At 50.5% G+C, this 19308-nt stretch overlaps 1 protein-coding gene across 10 annotated transcripts in view; it reads left to right on the forward strand.

The window, feature by feature from the left end:
- The first annotated feature begins 4868 nt into the window (after nucleotides 1–4868).
- The window catches only part of TMCO4 (transmembrane and coiled-coil domains 4), a 105083-nt gene continuing 90643 nt past the window's right edge, over nucleotides 4869–19308 (forward strand). For 6 of the 10 annotated variants that reach the window (XM_024983166.2, XM_003585798.6, XM_024983177.2 and 3 more), the window contains exons 1-2: nucleotides 4869–4912; nucleotides 13493–13606. The gene's annotated coding sequence lies outside the window, so the exon portion shown is untranslated. Of the gene's footprint in view, nucleotides 5142–7801; nucleotides 7893–8297; nucleotides 9428–13492; nucleotides 13607–19308 lie in introns of those variants that run through there. The other 4 variants (XM_005203348.5, XM_024983142.2, XM_059879979.1 and 1 more) reach the window with 4 other exon arrangements.

A 19308-nucleotide genomic window follows, 5' to 3' on the forward strand; every position in this document is an offset into this window, starting at 1 on the left:
CCTGGCCTGGACCATTGCACCAGTCTCCTAACCACTCACCTGTGTCCACTCTTATCCATGTGTCCACCTCCGGAAGCCAGCGGAATCCTTTGGAAACGTGAAATCATGGCACATCACTGCCCCCAAACCCTCTACAACTCCCCATTTCTTACCGAATAAAATTCATGAACAAGGCCATACATCAGCAGCTCCTGGGCACACATTAGAAATACCTAGTGAGCTTGTGAACAATACATAGGCCTGGCCTAACCCCAGACCAGCAGAATCAGAATCTCTAGGGGTAGGGCGCAAGCAGGGCCGTTACCCCACATAGAGGACACCCAGTTACAATGTACCCAGTGAATAACTTTGTGGTATAAGTATGTCCTGGGGAATATGGGGACATATTTATACTGAAAAAGTATCTATTTCTTGTATATCTAAAATTCCAGTGTAACCGAGTATCCTGTATTTTCATTTGCTAAACCTGGAAACCCTAGGCCACACATTAGCCTTTCTAAAAAGCTCACAGTGGGGCTTCCCTGGTGGCTCAGTGGTAAAGAATCTGCCTGCCAATGCAGGAGACATGGGTCCGATCCCGGTCAGGAGGATCCCACATGCTGCAGGATCGCTCCGCCTGTGAGCCACAGCTACTGAGCCTGTGCTCTGGAGCCCGGGATCGCGACTGCTGAGCCCACATGCTGCAGCTACTAAAGTCCGGGTGCCCTGGAGCCCGTGATCTGCAAGAGGAGAGGCCGCTGCAGCAGGAAGCCAACCCACCACGACTACAGAGTGGCCCCCACTCAGCACAGGGAGGAGCGCGTGCAGCAACCAAGACCCAGCACAGCCAAGGCTAAAGAAACAAATTAAATTATATTTAAAGAAAGCTCACAGTGAAACGGCCCCCATCACCTCTCATCTATTCCTCTCCCTCAAATCCCACCACTCCATCCTTCTCCTTTAAAGAGTCAGCCGCCTTGCCTGTCTCTACAGCTTGCGGTTGCTGTCTGCCTGGGATGCCCTGTCTGTGTCAGACACCAGCAAGCCTCCCTGACCTCTGCAAGAGCACCTTTTCCCAGGGTTCCCCTCGCCCTGCCTTACTGTGTCACTGTAGCAACCACACGACATGATGTATCATTTGTTTGGCTGTCCATCTCCCTTCCCCCACAAACTAGACTGTCAGCTCCATGACTTGTTGGAGACACTTTGGTTCTTTCCTCACTGTCTGTACAATGCCTAGAACCCTGCCAGCTACTCAGTAAATTCTGGCTGAATTAGTTAATGGGGGATGAAAAGACCCTTCCTTCCAGCACAACTCCCTAAGCATTCCCGTGGGAGGAGCTGCTAGATATCTTGGCTGAACTGGGTCTTGCTTGTGGCATGCGGGATCTTTAGTTGCAGCATGCGAACTCTCAGTTGTGGCCATGTGGGATCCAGTTCCCTGACCGGGGATCAAACCCGGGCCCCCCCTGCACTGGGAGTGTGGAGTTTCAGCCCCCGGAACACCAGGCACGTCCCAGCCCCAGCAGAGGTATCTTTTACTGAGATGAGAGCAGCTAACGTTTACTGAGCTTGTCCTGTGTGCCAGGCAGCATTCAAAGCACTTCACCTGCATATGCTCGTTTCATTCTCATGACAATTCTTGTAGGAACCATAACGATCCTCATTTTAAGAGGAGGAAAGTAAATTTTTCAACAGCAGACCTCAAAAACCTCCAGTGCCTACACCAGAGGGACAAATGTACTTTCTCTACGTTTCCTTCCTGTACCCTGGATTCTGGGTCAGGTCCCATGTGCTGCTCATTGCTGGGGTGAGGAGGAAACTGGGGTCAGGGGTGAGCACCGCGCAAAGCTGTAACTGCTCCAATGTCTGCAGTCAAGAGCGTTTGACACAGGGTCTCTCTTGAACTACACACAGGGCAGGGCTGTTGGGCAGAGTGGTGCCTGGAACCATAAAGCCAGTCTGGCTAAAAGAGACACTGAGCCCAGGAGGGCTGGCTGGAGGTTTTCTGTCCATGTTCGCGTCCATGTAGTTATTAATTCTGCAACTGATAAGGCTCGCGTGCTCAGAGATAGACCTCCCATGTGCACACCCATTTGACCCTCACAGTGGCCTCACAGGAAAGGAGAGCTGCTACTCTTTGTCCTGAGTGGCCAGTGAGATGAGGAGACACAAGCCTAGAACATTCCACAAGATGCATGAGTCACAGGCTTCTTGGAAGCTGGTCTCTGACCCTGATCGGTGCCTTTCCCGTTCACAGCACTGGGCTGTCTTCACCTGGAGTAACAGCGACAAGCTTGTGGCCGCAGTGACTCACCCTGGCTCACCACTACTGCTTCGGGGGCAGGAGAGAGATGGGCCCTAGGTGGCACAGCTTCTCCCTGTGGACAGAAGCTCCGTAACAGTGGGATGACGAAGGAGGCTGGGCCCTGCCCAGGTAAAGAGATAAAAGACCATATATTCCTCATTCTCAAAGTCAAGAACTCCCTGACCACACATGCACAGAAAGGCTCCTTGGAGGTCAAAAAGGGAGGAGGGATCACCTCATAGTAAGTGATATCAAGTACTCATAAGCCTCTTCACCAGAATCCACCTTGGCTGAGAGACGAGCACTGACACATGGGGGGATCCTGAAAGTGAAAGCGATACTTGCTCAGTCAGGCCTAACCCCAGGGACGGTAGCCCGCCAGGTTCCTCGGTCCATAGGATTTTCCAGGCGAGAATTCTGGAAGGGGGTAGCCATTCCCTTCTCCAGGGGGTCTTCTCAATCCAAGGATGGAACCCACATCTCTCACATTGCAGGCAGATTCTTTACCATCCGAGCCACCAGCGAAGCCTTAGAGAGGATCCTGAAACACACCAAATACGGACTCAGAATCAGGCAAATCAAAATGATTGGCCAGAGAAAACCTGGAAAAAATGCCATAAAAGTAATTCAAACTACCACAAGGATGCAACTTAGCAACTCTGAGTACTGTACTCTTGTTTTCCTCCTAATGAACACCTCACTTGTTTAACTACTTTCTGTTTTTGTGGGAATTCTTTTCTGCACAGCCAAAGGGCCAGGGCCTGGTCACTGGCCACTGGCTGACTTAGTGGCCAGGATCTGGTGCTCTCACAACAGGAACCTGGCCTCAGTCTCTGCTCTGGGAACCCAAGCTCCACTCCAAGCCACTGCAGGCCGAGACCACCTGAGATCACTGTGGCTTCTGCACAACCTTGACCTGAGCCTCAGTTTCCTTTCCTATAGAATACATGTGATGAGAATTCACAGGATTGCTAGAGGAATGCGGTCCATTTACACGTTTATGGACTCCAAAATCACTGCAGATGGTGATTGCGGCCATGAAATTAAAAGACGCTTACTCCTTGGAAGGAAAGTTATGACCAACCTAGACAGCATATTAAAAAGCAGAGACATTACTTTGCCGACAAAGGTCCGTCTAGTCAAGGCTATGGTTTTTCCAGTGGCCATGTATGGATGTGAGAGTTGGACTGTGAAGAAGGCTGAGCACCAAAGAATTGATGCTTTTGAACTGTGGTGTTGGAGAAGACTCTTGAGATTCCCTTGGACTGCAAGGAGATCCAACCAGTCCATCCTAAAGGAGATCAGTCCTGGGTGTTCTTTGGAAGGACTGATGTTGAGGCTGAAACTCCAATACTTTGGCCACCTGATGCAAAAAACTGACTCACTGGAAAAGACTCTGATGCTGGGAAAGATTGAGGGCAGGAGGAGAAGGGGATAACAGAGGATGAGATGGTTGGATGGCATCATCGACTTGATGCACGTGGGTTTGGGTAGACTCCGGGAGTCCGTGATGGACAGGGAGGCCTGGTGTGCTGCGGTTCATGGGGTCGCAGAGTCGGACATGACTGAGTGACTGAACTGCACTGAACTGAACACATTCATTATATCATTCTGAACCAAGTACTGGGTTCAGAATCATTCTCAGTCCCTGGGGCTGGGCACACGGCAGAGGACTGACTCTCCTGGCTTTTAAACTCTAGTGGGGACCGCAGGCAATAAACAGAAATGGGAAGATAAACCAGAACAATTTCACAGAGTGAGAAGCACTACAATTGACATAGAACAGGACGCGAAGCCTGGAGTGGGATTCCCCAGGCACTTAAACAGTACCTGGCACACGTAGGTGTTCAGAACTATTTTTTCTCTGACTGGACATGCTGGGTGGATGGGGAAGACTCACAGATGCCACCCTAGGGTGGTGGCGGGGAGGGCGGGGGGGAGGAGGGGTGGGCGAGGTGGGGCACCGGCAGGGAGAGCCAGGGTTGCAGCACCAGGCAGTTCAGTTCAGTCGCTCAGTCATGTCCAACTCTTTGCGACCCCATGGACTGCAGCACACCAGGCCTCCCTGTCCATCACCAACTCCCGGAGCTTGCTCAAACTCATGTCCATCGAGTCGGTGATGCCATCCAACCATCTCATTCTCTGTCGTCCCCTTCTCCTCCCGCCTGCAGTCTTTGCAGCGCCAGGCAGGGGAAACCTCAAAGGCAAAGAAACGGAAGGGAAACTTGACGGCTGGATAGATCTCAACGCTCTGTGAACTTCACGGGGCTGTCTACCTAGGTGGGAAGGCTGTGTCTGTGGCCTGCTCTTTGATTTCACATCATTTGCTTTTGACGATTTCCCCCGGATGGTCGCGCGGCTCTCGGCGTTGGGGGACCGAGTCCGGCGAGCACTTTCCGCAAAGCCGAACCCGCGAGGGCGCCGCGCGGCGTCCCCGAGGGCGCACGGGCCCACGGAGCGAGTTTCGCGCGGGGCTGCCGGGTCCCTGCCTGAGCCGGGCACCCCGGGACACGCTCCGGGGCCCGGAGCCCGGAAGCACCGGGAGCGCGCGGGGCGGGGCGCTGGGCGGCGGGGCGGGGCCGGAGCAGCCCGGCGCCCTGGCCTCCGGCGCGCCGCCACCGTCAGGTAAGGGGCGCGCGCCCCGCCGCGGGAGCCCCCGCCCCGCGCCGCCCGGCCCGCGGGCCCGTTGCCCCCTCCCCCGACCCCGGGTGCCAAGTGCGCGGCGGCGGCCCGGCGCCGACCGGCCCGGAGTCGAGGCCCCCGGGCGGCTTCTTGCTTTCCGTCCGAGCCGGAAGTGCGCTTAGAGCCACACGCCCTGGCCGCAGATGGGGAAACTGAGGCCGGGCCTCCCCTGGTAAATGAGGACTCTGGTCCGGGCCAGGGAGAGGACGGTGCTTGCCCAACCCAAGGTTACCCGGGGTCGCCGGGCTTCCCCGTGGCTCACGGGGCCCCTCGGGCGCTCCTCACCCCGCCTTCTTTGGCCCCTGTAGCCCTCTGAGCTCTCAGGAGACACTTAAACTGGGAGGGAGGAGAAGGTGTTGGGAATAACCTCTGGAGAAAAGGCCCCAGGGTCACAGGGAGCCCAGGTGGCCGCCTCCTGACTCCTATTGTTAGAGGAAGGATGAATTTCTGCTACCGATTTACTAACTTTGGGGGGGGGATTTTACACCTGGGTAAGCTGAGGCTCAGAGAGAGGAGGGAACTTCCCCAAGACCACTCGGCTGGGAAGGAGGTCAGAATAAGAACCTGGATTCTCCGACTCCAGAGCCTGACCCAGCACCTGGCACAGAGGAGGGCTACACACACACACAACACACACACACAGACACACACACACACACACCCCTCCAGTCTCCTCTCTGCCCTGCTCAGGGTGGCGCAGGAAGGCAGGACCACAGCGGGGCTAGACTCCAGGCCTTGGTCTGGACACCACTGCCTAACGCGGCGTAGGAGTCAACAGTGAGTTCTCTGTTCACTAACAGCGTTCATTTCAGGGCAGAAACATGAAGCCCTTTAAGCTTTGGGGGCGTCTACCAAATACTTATTGAACGCCTACTGTGTGCGGTTTAGGCACTGAGAATACAGCAGTCATCGAGACAAGAGCTGCGGGGGGTGGGGGGGGACGGGGGAGCGGGGGGAGGGGGTGGGGGAGCGGGGGGTGGGGCGGGGGGGCGGTGCGGGTGAGCAGTAGCTGGGTGGGGTACATTGCAATTGCAGAGAGTGGAGTAAACCCTGCCCTTCAGCCTGAGCGGGAGGAGGGATGAGGAGGAGCACTGGAATCTTCTCCCCCTGAAGTCGGAGAAGAGGGCAGGAAGGGATGAAAGCTCACAGCTCCAAGTCCTACCGGGCCTTGTTTGGGATGTTTTGCCAGCCTGAGCTCCCCCAACCCCACCCCCAGGGATTTGGGGAGGAGGGGCTGGGTGGGTAGAGGGCGTCCCTGAACTGACCTTAGAGTCTGGAAAGCTAGCTGTGTAATCTCGAGTGCGTCATTCTACCTCTCTTGGCTTCTTTTCTCGTCATAAGGTGGGAGTCACGATACTTCACAGCGTTGGTGGTGCTGTGCTGAAAGGCTTCGGAAATCGGGAGCAGGGTCCAGGCTGTGGCTCACATCAGAGGCCTTGCCGACTCAGGCGTGAGCCAGGGTGTAGTGTTTATTTAGAGGCTGTAGTGACCCTGTCAGAGAAGGCAATGGCACCCCACTCCAGTACTCTTGCCTGGCAAATCCCATGGACGGAGGAGCCTGGTAGGCTGCAGTCCACGAGGTCGCGAAGAGTTGAACACGACTGAGCAGCTTCACTTTCACTTTTCACTTGCATGCATTGGAGAAGGAAATGGCAACCCACTCCAGTGTTCTTGCCTGGAGAATCCCAGGGACAGGGGAGCCTGGTGGGCTGCCGTCTATGGGGTCGCACAGAGTCAGACACGACTGAAGCGACTTAGCAGCAGCAGCAGCAGTGACCCTGTGGATAACCCGTGAGTGCTCTCCGTAAAGAAATATAAGAGGCAGAGGGAGGCTGAAGGCTGGGAGCCTGAGCTTCCCTGCTCTGCTGTCTCAGAAAATAGAGCGTGTGTCGCGGTCTGCGTTTCAGCTCTCAGAACCCTTGCGGTCACATGTACTGCATCACACAGAGGTGGCTCAGGCCGTCAGTCCACAGCTCCCGGAGTCATCCTGAACAAGCTAAGTGACCTGTCTGTGCCTCGGTTGCCTCACCTGTAAAATACCTGTCCCCAGGGTTGTCACTGGGACGAAAGAGGCCAAAGCCACAAAGGGCCCTGTGTAGAGCTGCCACCCTCAGAGCCTTTCCAAGACCTGGGAGTGGTTGGATGGCACAGTTGGCTGCCTTGGTTGCCGTGGCCGAGCATGTACCAGAATGGCACCGTTTAGACACTGGGGTACAGCGGTCAACAAGACGCATGCTGCCCTGGTTGGGGTGGTGGGGAGGGAAGTTCATCAACGTCACAGCCTGGAGAGTTTCTCATGAGCCTGAGATCATCTTTCCCTGCACTAGTACCACGAGGCTGCAAGTGGCTGGATCAGCCTCCCGGGCCCTCACGTGGGACCTGAGAAATGTCATTAGGTGGTTTATCCTCACTCTGTCCTTTATGACCTGATGGTTTTGTGACCATTGCTGTACATTTTAAACTGCGGTAGCAGATGAAATGGGGGAGGGGGGGCCCTCGCTGCCTTGAATATGTTACAACGAGCAGAAGGGGGCTAGAAAGGGTATCGAACCCACTTGCCACTTTGCCACCCTCCTCTTGACAACCAGACCCATCCGATTGTACCACCCTCTGCTCAAAACCCTTCTGTGGCTTCCTACTTTCTTAGGGTAAAGAACAAAAACCTCAGCATGGCCCTTAAAGTCCTGCCACCTGGGCCCCACCTACACCTGGCCTCCTCCTCCAGCTGTGTCTCAGACCACTTTATCAGTAGCCCTCTGTACTCAAGCAGGCTGCTGCCTCCTGCCTCAAGGCCTTTGCACGGGCTCTTATAGACTGCTTCTCCTCCCTCAGCTCCCTTTTTCCAGGGTAACAACTCATCTGTCAGATCTGATCCCAACCTCGACTGGCATTCCAAGTTCCCCAGGCCACAGGACTTCCCCAGGTATGTGGGAGGTTTTTGTCAAAGTGTAATTATACTTGTGTATAATTGTGTAAGATATCACTGGGATTAATCTCAGCTTCCACCCGGTCACACACCCCCACCTCCAACTGTAACCCTCATGATTTCTGGGACTGCTCGGAGTTTGCTCTGAGATGCTCAGTAATGAAATCTCTTTGGGAGCAGCTCTTGAGTGCACCTGTGGACTTGCTTTATCTAAAATTCTATTGTCCTTCATCAAAAAAGAAAAATTGCACACGTCACTTCTTAGCTGTGAGGGTAGGTGTTCATTCCTTCTTTCACCTGCTCTGCCAGGCACTGTTCTAGGAGACATCAGGGAACGTGACACAGTAGCCACTGCCCTCATGGAGCTTTCTCTAATGAGGGAGACAGACCACAGATAGACAAACCTATCCTCACTGCCAGGTGGTGGCACACTGGATTACGAAAAGCCACACCGGGCAGTGGTGGCACCTGATATCTTACACCTGCATAAGGAGGCGCTCTGCTGAGGAGGTGGGAAAGCACAGGTGTCCTGGGCATCACCCACTGCCCCCCGCCCATCCTGCTTGGGGAGACAGGCACGTAGGCAACCAGCCTTCATGCCCAAGAGGAGGTGAGGTCCCCCAGAGAAAGCATACGCAGCGCTTCAGAGGTGGCAGGCTGAACAAATCCAAGAAGTCTCATGGCAGCCCCTGAGGCCCCTTAGTAAAACGGAGCTGGATTGGGGTCTCAAGTCACGTGCACCTGGGGAGATGGGTATCCTGGTCCTGCCATTTGCCACCGGTGTGGCCCTCCCCTCTATGAGCCTCAGTTTTCTCGTCTGTAAGATGGGGACAGTGTTAGTCTCTTCCTCGCAAGGTAGTGGTGAGGCTGAGCTGGGATCAGGAGAGTAAGTCTGCCGGAGCTCTTCACTGACTTTTCATTTTAATTTATGCTTGCACCGGGTCTTCATCACTGCCGGCGGGCTCTCCCCGGTTGCAGCGCGCAGGGGCTGCTCCCCAGTTGTGTGTGGGCTTCTCGTTGCGGTGGCTTCTCTGGTTGCGGAGCATGGGCTCCAAGTGCACGGGCTTCAGTACTTGTGTGCGGGCTCAATAGCTGTGGCACGCAGGCTCAGTTGCTCCTCAGCGTGTGGGGTCTTCCTGGACAAGGGTCAAACCTGTGTCTCCTGCGTTGGCAGGTGGACTCCCAACCACCAGACCACCAGGGAAGTCCTGATTTTATTTGTAAGCTGTGGTTTTGAAGAAGGGGGCTCCTCTGGTAGCTCAGATGGTAAAGAATCTGCCTGCAATGCTGGAGACCCGGGTTTGACCCCTGGGTGGGGAATATCCCCTGGAAGAGGGCATGGCAACCCACTCCTGTATTCCTGCCTGAAGAATTCCGTGGACAGGGGAGCCTGGTAGGCTACAGTCCATGAGGTCACAAAGAGTCAGACACGAGTGAGCGACTAAGGTTTTCACTTTCACTTTGAAGAAGGGCATTATTTGGAGATGAGGATCCGCTCCAAGAAAAAAAAACAGCTTGAGCTTCGTCCTGAGGTGGGAAACCCAGCATAGGCTGAAAGGAGCAGCGGCTCAGCTTGGGGGAAAGCTGCCTAGAAGGGGAGTGGGGAAAATAAAGTTGAAAAGTGGGGTCGTTACTGAACCAAACTTGCGTCTGTTCACTCGCACAGACCAATCTACTGTCCAGCTACTGAGACCTGTTGTGGTGAAGGAAAAAGTGCAGCATTTATTATACAGGGCAGATCAGGAGGTCAGGGCAGCCATTCCCAAAAAAACCCAAATTCCCTGATGGGTTTCAGGGAAGTGTTTGTTTTTGTTTCGATGCATAGTTGATCGACAGTGTTGTTAGTTGCTGGTGTATAGTAAAGTGATTCAGTCATACGTATATATACATAATTCTTTTTCACATTCCTTTCCATTATGGCTTGCTGCAGGATATTGAATGTAGTTCCCTGTTTTATACAGTCGGACCTTGTTTATCTACATCTGGGAGTCATTCTGTTTCATAGAGAATTTCACTTGTGTCATATTTCAGATTCTACATACAAGTGATGTCAGATAGTATTTGTCTTTCTCTGGCTGACTGGCTTCACCTCGTATGGCAGTCTCTAGGCCTTCCATGTTGCTGTGAATGGCATTATTTCATTCTTTTTTATGGCTCAGTAGCATTCCATTGTGTATATTTAACGCAGCTTCTTTATCGATTCATCTGTTGTGGGGCATTTAGGTTGCTTCCTTGTCTAGGCTATTGTAAACAATGCTGATATAGCATTGGGATGCATGTATCTTTTGAAATCATAGCTTATTCTGGATACACACCTGTGAATGAGATTGCTGGATCATATGGCAACTCTATTTGTGGTTTTAAGGAACCTCCATACGGTTTTCCATAGTGGCCGCGTCAGTTTACAGGGAAGCGTTTTCTTTTTCAGGGAAGCAGTTTTAAAGACCAGCTGAAGGAGGGGAGTCACAGAGTGTGTGATCAGCTTGTGCACAAGTCTCTGACTGGTTGATGGTGAGGTAACAGGGTGGTATCACAGGAGTTAGCATTAGCAATCCTCAGGCTCCAGGAGGTCTGGGGGCTGTGTTCTCGTGGTCATGGAGTAATTGCATCCTTCCATTTGATAGTGGTTTTATCATCTGTAAAACAACTCAGGGACTGTGTATCAGACACTGTTATCTAAGGACTTCAGGGAAGAACTAAAGATTCTTTGACTGCCATATGACTGTTTAAATTGTTACCGGTTCTCCTGGCCAAACTGCTGCTTTTGTCATGACGCAGTCCTTTCAATCATTAATTCTTGGCTCCGGGGAGGCCTGGAAGACTATAGCTTTTCCATAAACAATTGGCAGGCAGAGGACATGGGGGAGAGGGTCTGTCACATAAAGGCCCCCTAGGTCCTGCTCGGTTCAAGATGGAGCTAGTGAGATTCTAATTTGGCAGTTTTCAGATTGTGTTTGAAGTCTTTTGGGCCACCTCGGTGTATAAAGTAGACCAAAGAGGAGCAGTGTAGGCCCTCCTTGAGCTAAGACCCAGGTGCTCATTGAAATCCCACATCACTTATGCAGTGGCCTTTCCATTTATTTGTCAGGGCCTCTTTCTCCATCCATGAAACAGAGATAATAGCACCGACCTTATAGAATCATTGGGAGGAAATGAGATGGAAAAGAGTGGCATATGGCTAATATTTACGAAGTACTAATATTTATAATTTTTTAATTTAAAAAATTGTGATGGAATACACAGAACATAAAATTCACCATCCTAACCATTTTTAGCTGTGCAGTTCAGTACCATTACGTATAATCACGTTCTTCTGCAATCAATCTCCAGACCATTTCAATTTGCTAATCTGAAACTCTGTACCCACTAAACAACAACTTCCCCACCCCCTCCGCAACCCCTGGCGACCCCTACTTTACATTCTATCTCTACGATGTTGGTTACTCTAAATAGCTCATATAAATGGAGCTATACAGTGTTTGTCTTTCTGGGACTAGTCGATTTCATTCAGCATAATGTCCTTGCAAGGGTTATCCATGTTGCAGCGTGTTAGAACTTCCTTCTTTTAAGGCTGAAAAATGTTCCATTGTATGTATATAACACATTTTGTTTATCCTTTCATCCACCAATGGCCACTTGGCTTGCCTCCCCCTTTTTTTGTTGTTGTTCAGTCACTGAGTCATGTCCGACTCTTTGAGACCCCATGGACTGTATCATGCCAGGTACCTCTGTCCTTCAGTATCTCCAGGAGTTTGCTCAAATTCTTGTCCATTGAGTCGGTGATGCCATCCAACCATCTCACCCTCCGTTGCCCCCTTCTCCTGCCTTTAATCTTTCCCAGCATCAGGGTCTTCTCCAGTGAGTTAGCTCTTTGCATCAGGTGGCCAGAGTATTGGAATTTTAGCTTCAGCATCAGTCCTTCCAATGAATATTCAGGGTTGATTTCTTTAGGATTGGCTGGTCTGATCTCCTTGCAGTCCAAGAGACTCTCAAGAGTCTTCTCCAGCACCACAGTTTGAAAGCAGCAATTCTTTGGTGCTCAGCCTTCTTTATGGTCCAACTGTCACATCCATGAGTGGAAAAACCACGGCTCTGACTATACTGATTTTTGTCAGCAAAGTGATGTCTCTGCTTTCTAATACATTGTCTAGGTTTGTCAAAGCTTTCTTTCCAAGGAACAGGAGTCTTTTAATATCATGGCTGCAATCGCCGTCCACAGTGATTCTGGGGCTCAGGAAAATAAAATCTGTCACTGCTTCCACTTTTTCCCCTTCTATTTATGATGAAATAATGGGACCAGATGCTGTGATCTTAGGTTTTTTAATCTTTAGTTTCAAACCAGCTTTTTCACTCTCCTCTGTAGTTCCTCTAAAGCCTCTTTAGTTCTTTTGCTTTCTGCCATTAGAGTGGTATCATCTGCATATCTAAGGTTGCTCTTTCTCCTGGCAGTCTTGATTCCATCCAGCTTGTGCTTCATCCAGCCTGGCATTTTGCCGGATGTACTCTGCTCCACCTTTTAGCTGTTGTGAAAAATGCTGCTGTGAATATGGGTGTGCAAATACCTTTTTGAGACTCTGCTTTTGGTGCTTTTGGGTATGTAAGCAGAAGCGGCATTGTTAGATCATTGACTGTTACAATTTGAAGGTGGGCATGGATGGCTGCCTCCGTGTCTTCTCTTGCCCGTCAGAGTAGGAGAGGTCCCTGGGACCCTGTGGACCAATTTGAAAACCAGTCAGTCAAATGAACCATTGCAGACTTTGCCATTTCTCCCCCTTCCTTGCCAGGCAGATTTGCCGCTTAAATTATACTTTAGTTATCCCTAGTGGAAACCGCCTTCATTCAGCAAATGTTTATCGGTTCCTACTATGTTCCGTGTGGGCAGAAGGAGATAGACAGTAAGCAGTAAACATAAACAAGGAAAGGCTATGGTGTGTCAGAGTGAGGCCTGCTTTGGCCCAGGCGGAGGAGCCAGTTGACAGGGATTGGGAGGAGAGGCTGGGGGTGCCATGGTTTCCCTGAGCTGTGAGATTTAAGCAAAGACCAGAAGGAGAGAAGGGAGTTGACCATGTGGTTACCTAGGGGAAGAGCATTTCCGGCAAAGGGAACAGCCCGTGCAAAGGCGGGAGCACGCCTGGTGGGACCCTCTGGCAGCCAAAAGGAAGGCGTGTCTGGAGCCAAATGAGTGGAGGACCCGGCAGGAGAAGGGCAGGGTGCACGTGGCCCGGCGGCCACTGTGAGGAGGCTCTGGGTGAGAAGGCAGTGGCTGGAGGTTTGGAGCAGGAAAGGGACGTGATCTGACTCTCGTTTGAGTGGAGCTTTCTAGATGCTGTGGGGTGGATAGCTAGGGGTAAGGGCGGAAAGAGGTGGGAGAGGAGGCTCCTGCCAGAGAGATGATGGCAGCTTGTACTCTGCTGGGAGTCAGGGAAGAAGGGCGTGATGATAAATGAGGACAAAACACCCGAGAACCTGGGCGTCCACCCTGGAGCACACTGTTGCCTTCCCGCCCTGCCCCAGCACCCCGCCCCTCCTCCAGGCTCCCGAAGCCAGGGTGGGCTGGGAGCTTGCCCTCCATGCCAACTCCCTCTTTTTCTTTCCAGTCTGTGCTGGGATTGTCCAAAACCCTCTGGGTTCTTCTGTGTTGAAACTGCTGCCGAGACACCTCCTGAGATGGTGCAGTTACCGCCGACCTCCAGCTTAACTTCCCCATAGAGGTATAAAATGAGTGGGTTTGTCTCCTAAAATGCTGAGAGTGAGGAGTAAGCTGGGCCTGCCTAGGAGCCCCGCTTCTAGGACCATGTCAGGATTGTCTTGGGGGGGGGGTGTGTGTGTGTGTGTGTGTGTGTGTGTGTGTGTGTGTGTGTGTGTGTGTGTCCGCGTTAAACTACAGTCTTCAGAATTTCTGGCTTAACAGCAGTGCTGTAGCTCTGTTTATTACAAAAAGATTTCTTTGGCCCAATGTTTTTCCTTCTCCTTGGGTCGTCAGACTTCCTCTGACACTGTAGTTATCTCTGTAGTAATGGTTGTTTTTAAAACAGATGTATATATTATTCATTTATTTTTAATTTGGCTGCATGGGGTTTTAGTTGCAGCATGCAGGATCTTTTGTTGCAGCATGCAAATTCTTAGCTGTGGCATAGAACATTGGCTCTTAGTTCCCCAGTCCAGGATGGAACCTGGCCCCCCTGCATTGGAAGTATGGAGTTTCAGCCACTGGACCACCGGGGAAACCCTACTGATGGTTATTTCACTGAAGTACTGCAGACTCATTTAAAAATTCACCTGTGGCCACTTAACTCTGAAAAAGAGGAAGAGAGAGAGAAAAAGAACATCACACCCCAGATGCACCGGGCTCCCCTACCCCGCAATCCCCTCGCCAACACACACACACACACACACACACACACACACACATCAAAATTTAAAAAAAAAAAAAAAAGGCCACAGTTGGCTCGCTTTTAAGAAAAACAAAAGAAGTTCATTCTTGCATGACATCTTTTAAAGACTAGGTCCTGCAGAACTTCCCCACCCAGGGATTGAACTTGCGCCCCCAGCTGTGGAAGTGCAGTCCTAACCAGTGGACCACCAGGAAGTCGAAAGGCCTTGGAGTTTTAATGATGATTTAAAGGACTTTCAGGGCTTCCCTGGTGGCTCAGTGGTAAGGAATCCACCCGCCAGTGCCCGAGATTCAGGTTTGATCCCTGGGTCAGAAAGATCCCCTGGAGAAGGAAATGGCAACCCACTCCAGTATTCTTCCCTGGAGAATCCCATGGACAGAGGAGCCTGGCGGGTTACAGTCCGTGGGGTCGCAAAGAGTCAGACACAACTTAGCGACTAAATGACAACAACAGAGGACTTTCAGGGATGATGTTGACCACATCTGATTTTCTCCTCGGTGCTGACTTTGGGATTTTTGCCGCTACAAGAAGGAATCCCACTGCATTGTTTATGGCATCCATCAAGAAATGTGGGTCGAGCACCTCCGTGGCTGCCTGTAGAACCCAGGACAGATGTTTGGGAATGACCAACTCCCCCTACTACTGACAAAAATAACCCAGCCTGTGTTTTCTTTGGTGACTGATGATATGACCTGTAAGACAAAAGTCATGTTCCCGTTCCAGACTGGCCGCCTGCATCCCGCCTCTGGGCCATGAGTCCAGCCGTGGATCGGTATCCCCCCAGGCACCTCCCGTGTGCGTGTCGTTTCCCTGAGCGGCGGGGCTCTCCTGGGGCAGAGGTGGACCTTTCTCAGCGTTCCTTGGGATCTTCGTGTCACCTGGGCAGGGACAAGATTCCCAGGGAGTAGGGACTACTCCCCGCATCAGTGATGTGCTGGACGGCCCTGTGCACGTGAGGTGGCCCCGGGCACAGAGGCACCTCCAGCCCTGACCAGCAGGGTCTTTTTCTCACCGCAGGAATCCAGCACCCTTTCGCCGTCTCTCTCAGAATCAGTCCAGCTTCTCAGACATACTTGAGACTCTCGGTTCAGCTTTGGACTGGATCCTGATCCCTATCCAGACCAAGGAGTGGAGGCCACTGAGGGCCAGTGTACACGGTCCAGGTGGCGCCCCCCGCCTCCAACCTCAGCCGCCACCACACTCCCGCGATTGAAAGAGTTTAGGGCCCACCCCATCCGACGGGCCAGTCTGTGGAGTTGGAACCCTGGGCTCCTCCAGCCCACCATCACGGATGGCTGAGAGTTGCCCTTGTCCATCTTGTTGATTATAAGACCTGCTGGTCAAAGGAATGCGGCTTAATCGTGACTTCACCCACACTGGCTCAGCTGGGCCACATGAGGCCAGGGCTTTGTGAGATAAAGCACTCCCCTTCTAGTGATCAAAAACACAACAAATTTTAATTTAAAAGATTTTTTTTTAATTATTAAAGCTCTAATAAAGACTTCCCTGATGGCCCAGTGGTAAAGAATCTACCTTGGATGCAAAGGACTTGGATTCAGTCCCCGGTCAGGACGACCTAGCATCCCACAAGCCACAGGGTGAGTAGGCGCACCTGCCACAGCCCATGTGCTCTGGCACCTCTGCCCCACAAGCAGAGAGTCCACACGCCACAGCGGAAGATCCTGTGTGCCGCGGCTAAGACCTGACTCAGCCAGATAAATGGGTAAATGTTCTTTTAAAAAAGCTCTAATAAGCTTGCGACAGAAAAATGTTAGAAATCCAGAAAAAAAAGAATAAAAACCGATTACTTCTAGGCCCACAGCCCTGCCACCGAATGAAAAGGATCATTAACTTTTTTTTAAAACTGGAGGATAGTTGCTTTACAATGCTATGTTGGCTTCTGCCATACAACAACTCGAATCAGCCGTAAGTATGTGTGTGTGTATATATATCCCCTCCCTCTCAAGCCTCCCTCCCACCCCTCTAGGTCATCAGAGAGGGCCAGGCTGGGCTCCCTGTGTTACATAGCAGCTTCCCATTGGCTGTCTGTTTCACATATGGTAGTGTGTATGTTGGTAAAGAAGCAAGGTCTGATGCTGTAAAAAGCAATATTGCACAGGAACCTGGAATATCAGGTCCATGAATCAAGGCAAATTGGAAGTGGTCAAACAGGAGGTGGCAAGAGTGAACGTTGACATTCTAGGAGTCAGCGAACTAAGATGGACTGGAATGGGTGAATTTAACTCAGATGACCGTTATATCTTCTACTGTGGGCAGGAATCCCTTAGAAGAAATGGAGTAGCCATCATGGTCAACAAAAGCGTCCGAAATGCAATACTTGGATGCAATCTCAAAAATGACAGAATGATCTCTGTTCATTTCCAAGGCAAACCATTCAGCATTACGGTGATCCAGGCCTATGCCCCAACCAGTAACACTGAAGAAGCTGAAGTTGAACGGTTCTATGTAGATCTACAAGACCTTTTAGAACTAACACCCAAAAAAGATGTCCTTTTCATTATAGGGGACTGGAATGCAAAAATAGGAAGTCCAGAAACACCTGGAGTAACAGGCAAATTTGGCCTTGGAGTATGGAATGAAGAAGGGCAAAGGCTAATAGAGTTTTGCCAAGAGAACGCACTGGTCATAGCAAACAACCTCTTCCAACAACACAAGAGAAGACTCTACACATGGACATCACCAGATGGTCAACACCAAAATCAGATTGATTATATTCTTTGCAGCCAAAGATGGAGACGCTCTATACAGTCAGCAAAAACAAGACCAGGAACTGACTGTGGCTCAGATCATGAACTCCTTATTGCCAAACTCAGACTTAAATTGAAGAAAGTAGGGAAAACCACTAGACCATTCAGGTATGGCCTAAATCAAATCCCTTATGATTATACAATGGAAGTGAGAAATAGATTTAAGGGACTAGATCTGATAGATAGAGTGCCTGATGAACTATGGATGGAGGTTTGTGACATTGTACAGGAGACAGGGATCAAGACCATCCCCATGGAAAAGAAATGCAAAAAAACAAAATGGCTGTCTGAGGAGGCCTTACAAATAGCTGTGAAAAGAAGAGAAGCGAAAAACAAAGGAGAAAAGGAAAGATATTCTCATTTGAATGCAGGGTTCCAAAGAATAGCAAGAAGAGATAAGAAAGCCTCCCGCAGCGATCAATGCAAAGAAATAGAGGGAAACAGCAGAATGGGAAAGACTAGACATCTCTTCAAGAAAATTAGAGATACCAAGGGAACATTTCATGCAAAGATGGGCTTGATAAAGGACAGAAATGGTATGGACCTAAGAGAAGCAGAAGCTACTAAGAAGAGGTGGCAAGAATACACAGAAGAACTGTACAAAAAAGATCTTCATGACCCAGATAATCACGATGGTGTGATCACTGACCTAGAGCCAGACATCCTGGAATGTGAAGTCAAGTGGGCCTTAGAAAGCATCACTATGAACAAAGCTAGTGGAGATGATGGAATTCCAGTTGAGCTATTTCAAACCTGAAAGATGATGCTGTGAGAGTGCTGCACTCAATATGCCAGCAAATTTGGAAAACTCAGCAGTGGCCACAGGACTGGAAAAGGTCAGTTTTCATTCCAATCCCAAAGAAAGGCAATGCCAAAGAATGCTCAAACTACCACACAATTGCACTCATCTCACACGCTAGTAAAGTAATGCTCAAAATTCTCCAAGCCAGGCTTCAGCAATATGTAAACCGTGAACTTCCAGATGTTCAAGCTGGATTTAGAAAAGACAGAGGAACCAGAGATCAAATTGCCAACATCTGCTGGATCATCAAAAAAGCAAGTGAGTTATAGAAAAACATCTATTTCTGCTTTATTGACTATGTCAAAGCCTTTGACTGTGTGGATCACAATAAACTGTGGAAAATTCTTAAAGAGATGGGAATATCAGATCATCTGACATGTCTCTTGAGAAACCTGTATGCAGGTCAGGAAGCAACAGTTAGAACTGGACATGGAACAACAGACTGGTTTCAAATAGGAAAAGGAGTACGTCAAGGCTGTATATGGTCACCCTGCTTATTTAACTTATATGCAGAGTTCATCACGAGAAACACTGGGCTGGAAGAAGCACAAGCTGGAATCAAGATTGCTGGGAGAAATAGCAATAAACTCAGATATGCAGATGACAGCACCCTTATGGCAGAAAGTGAAGAGGAACTAAGAAGCCTCTTGATGAAAGTGAAGGAAGAGAGTGAAAAAGTTGGCTTAAACCTCAACATTCAGAAAACGAAGATCATGGCATCTGGTCCCATCACTTCATGGGAAATAGATGGGGAAACAGTGGCTGACTTTATTTTGGGGGGCTCAAAAATCACTGCAGATGGTGATTGAAGCCATGAAATTAAAAGATGTTTTCTGCTTAGAAGGAAAGTTATGACCAACCTAGATAGCATATTTAAAAGCAGAGACATTACTTTGCCAACAAAGGTCCGTCTAGTCAAGGTGATGGTTTTTCCAGTGGTCATGTATGGATGTGAGAGTTGGACGGTGAAGAAAGCTGAGCGCCGAAGAATTGATGCTTTTGAACTGTGGTGTTGGAGAAGACTCTTGAGAGTCCCTTGGACTGCAAGAAGATCCAACCACTCCATCCTAAAGGAGATCAGTCCTGGGTGTTTATTGGGAGGACTGATGTTGAAGCTGAAACTCCAATCCTTTGGCCACCTCATGCAAAGAGTTGACTCATTGGAAAAGACTCTGATGCTGGGAGGGATTGGGGGCCGGAGGAGAAGGGGACGGCAGAGGAAGAGATGGCTGGATGGCATCACTGACTTGATGGACATGGGTTTGGGTAGACTCTGGGAGTTGTTGATGGACAAAGAGGCCTGGTGTACTGCAGTTCATGGGGTCGCAGAGTTGGACATGACTGAGCAACTGAACTGAACTGATGTTGGTAAAGAATCTGCCTGCAATGCAGGAGACCCCGGTTCGATTCCTGGGTCAGGAAGATCCACTGGAGAAGGGATAGGTCAC

This window comes from Bos taurus, chromosome 2 (genome assembly GCF_002263795.3).
Source record: "Bos taurus isolate L1 Dominette 01449 registration number 42190680 breed Hereford chromosome 2, ARS-UCD2.0, whole genome shotgun sequence".
NCBI lineage: Eukaryota > Metazoa > Chordata > Mammalia > Artiodactyla > Bovidae > Bos > Bos taurus.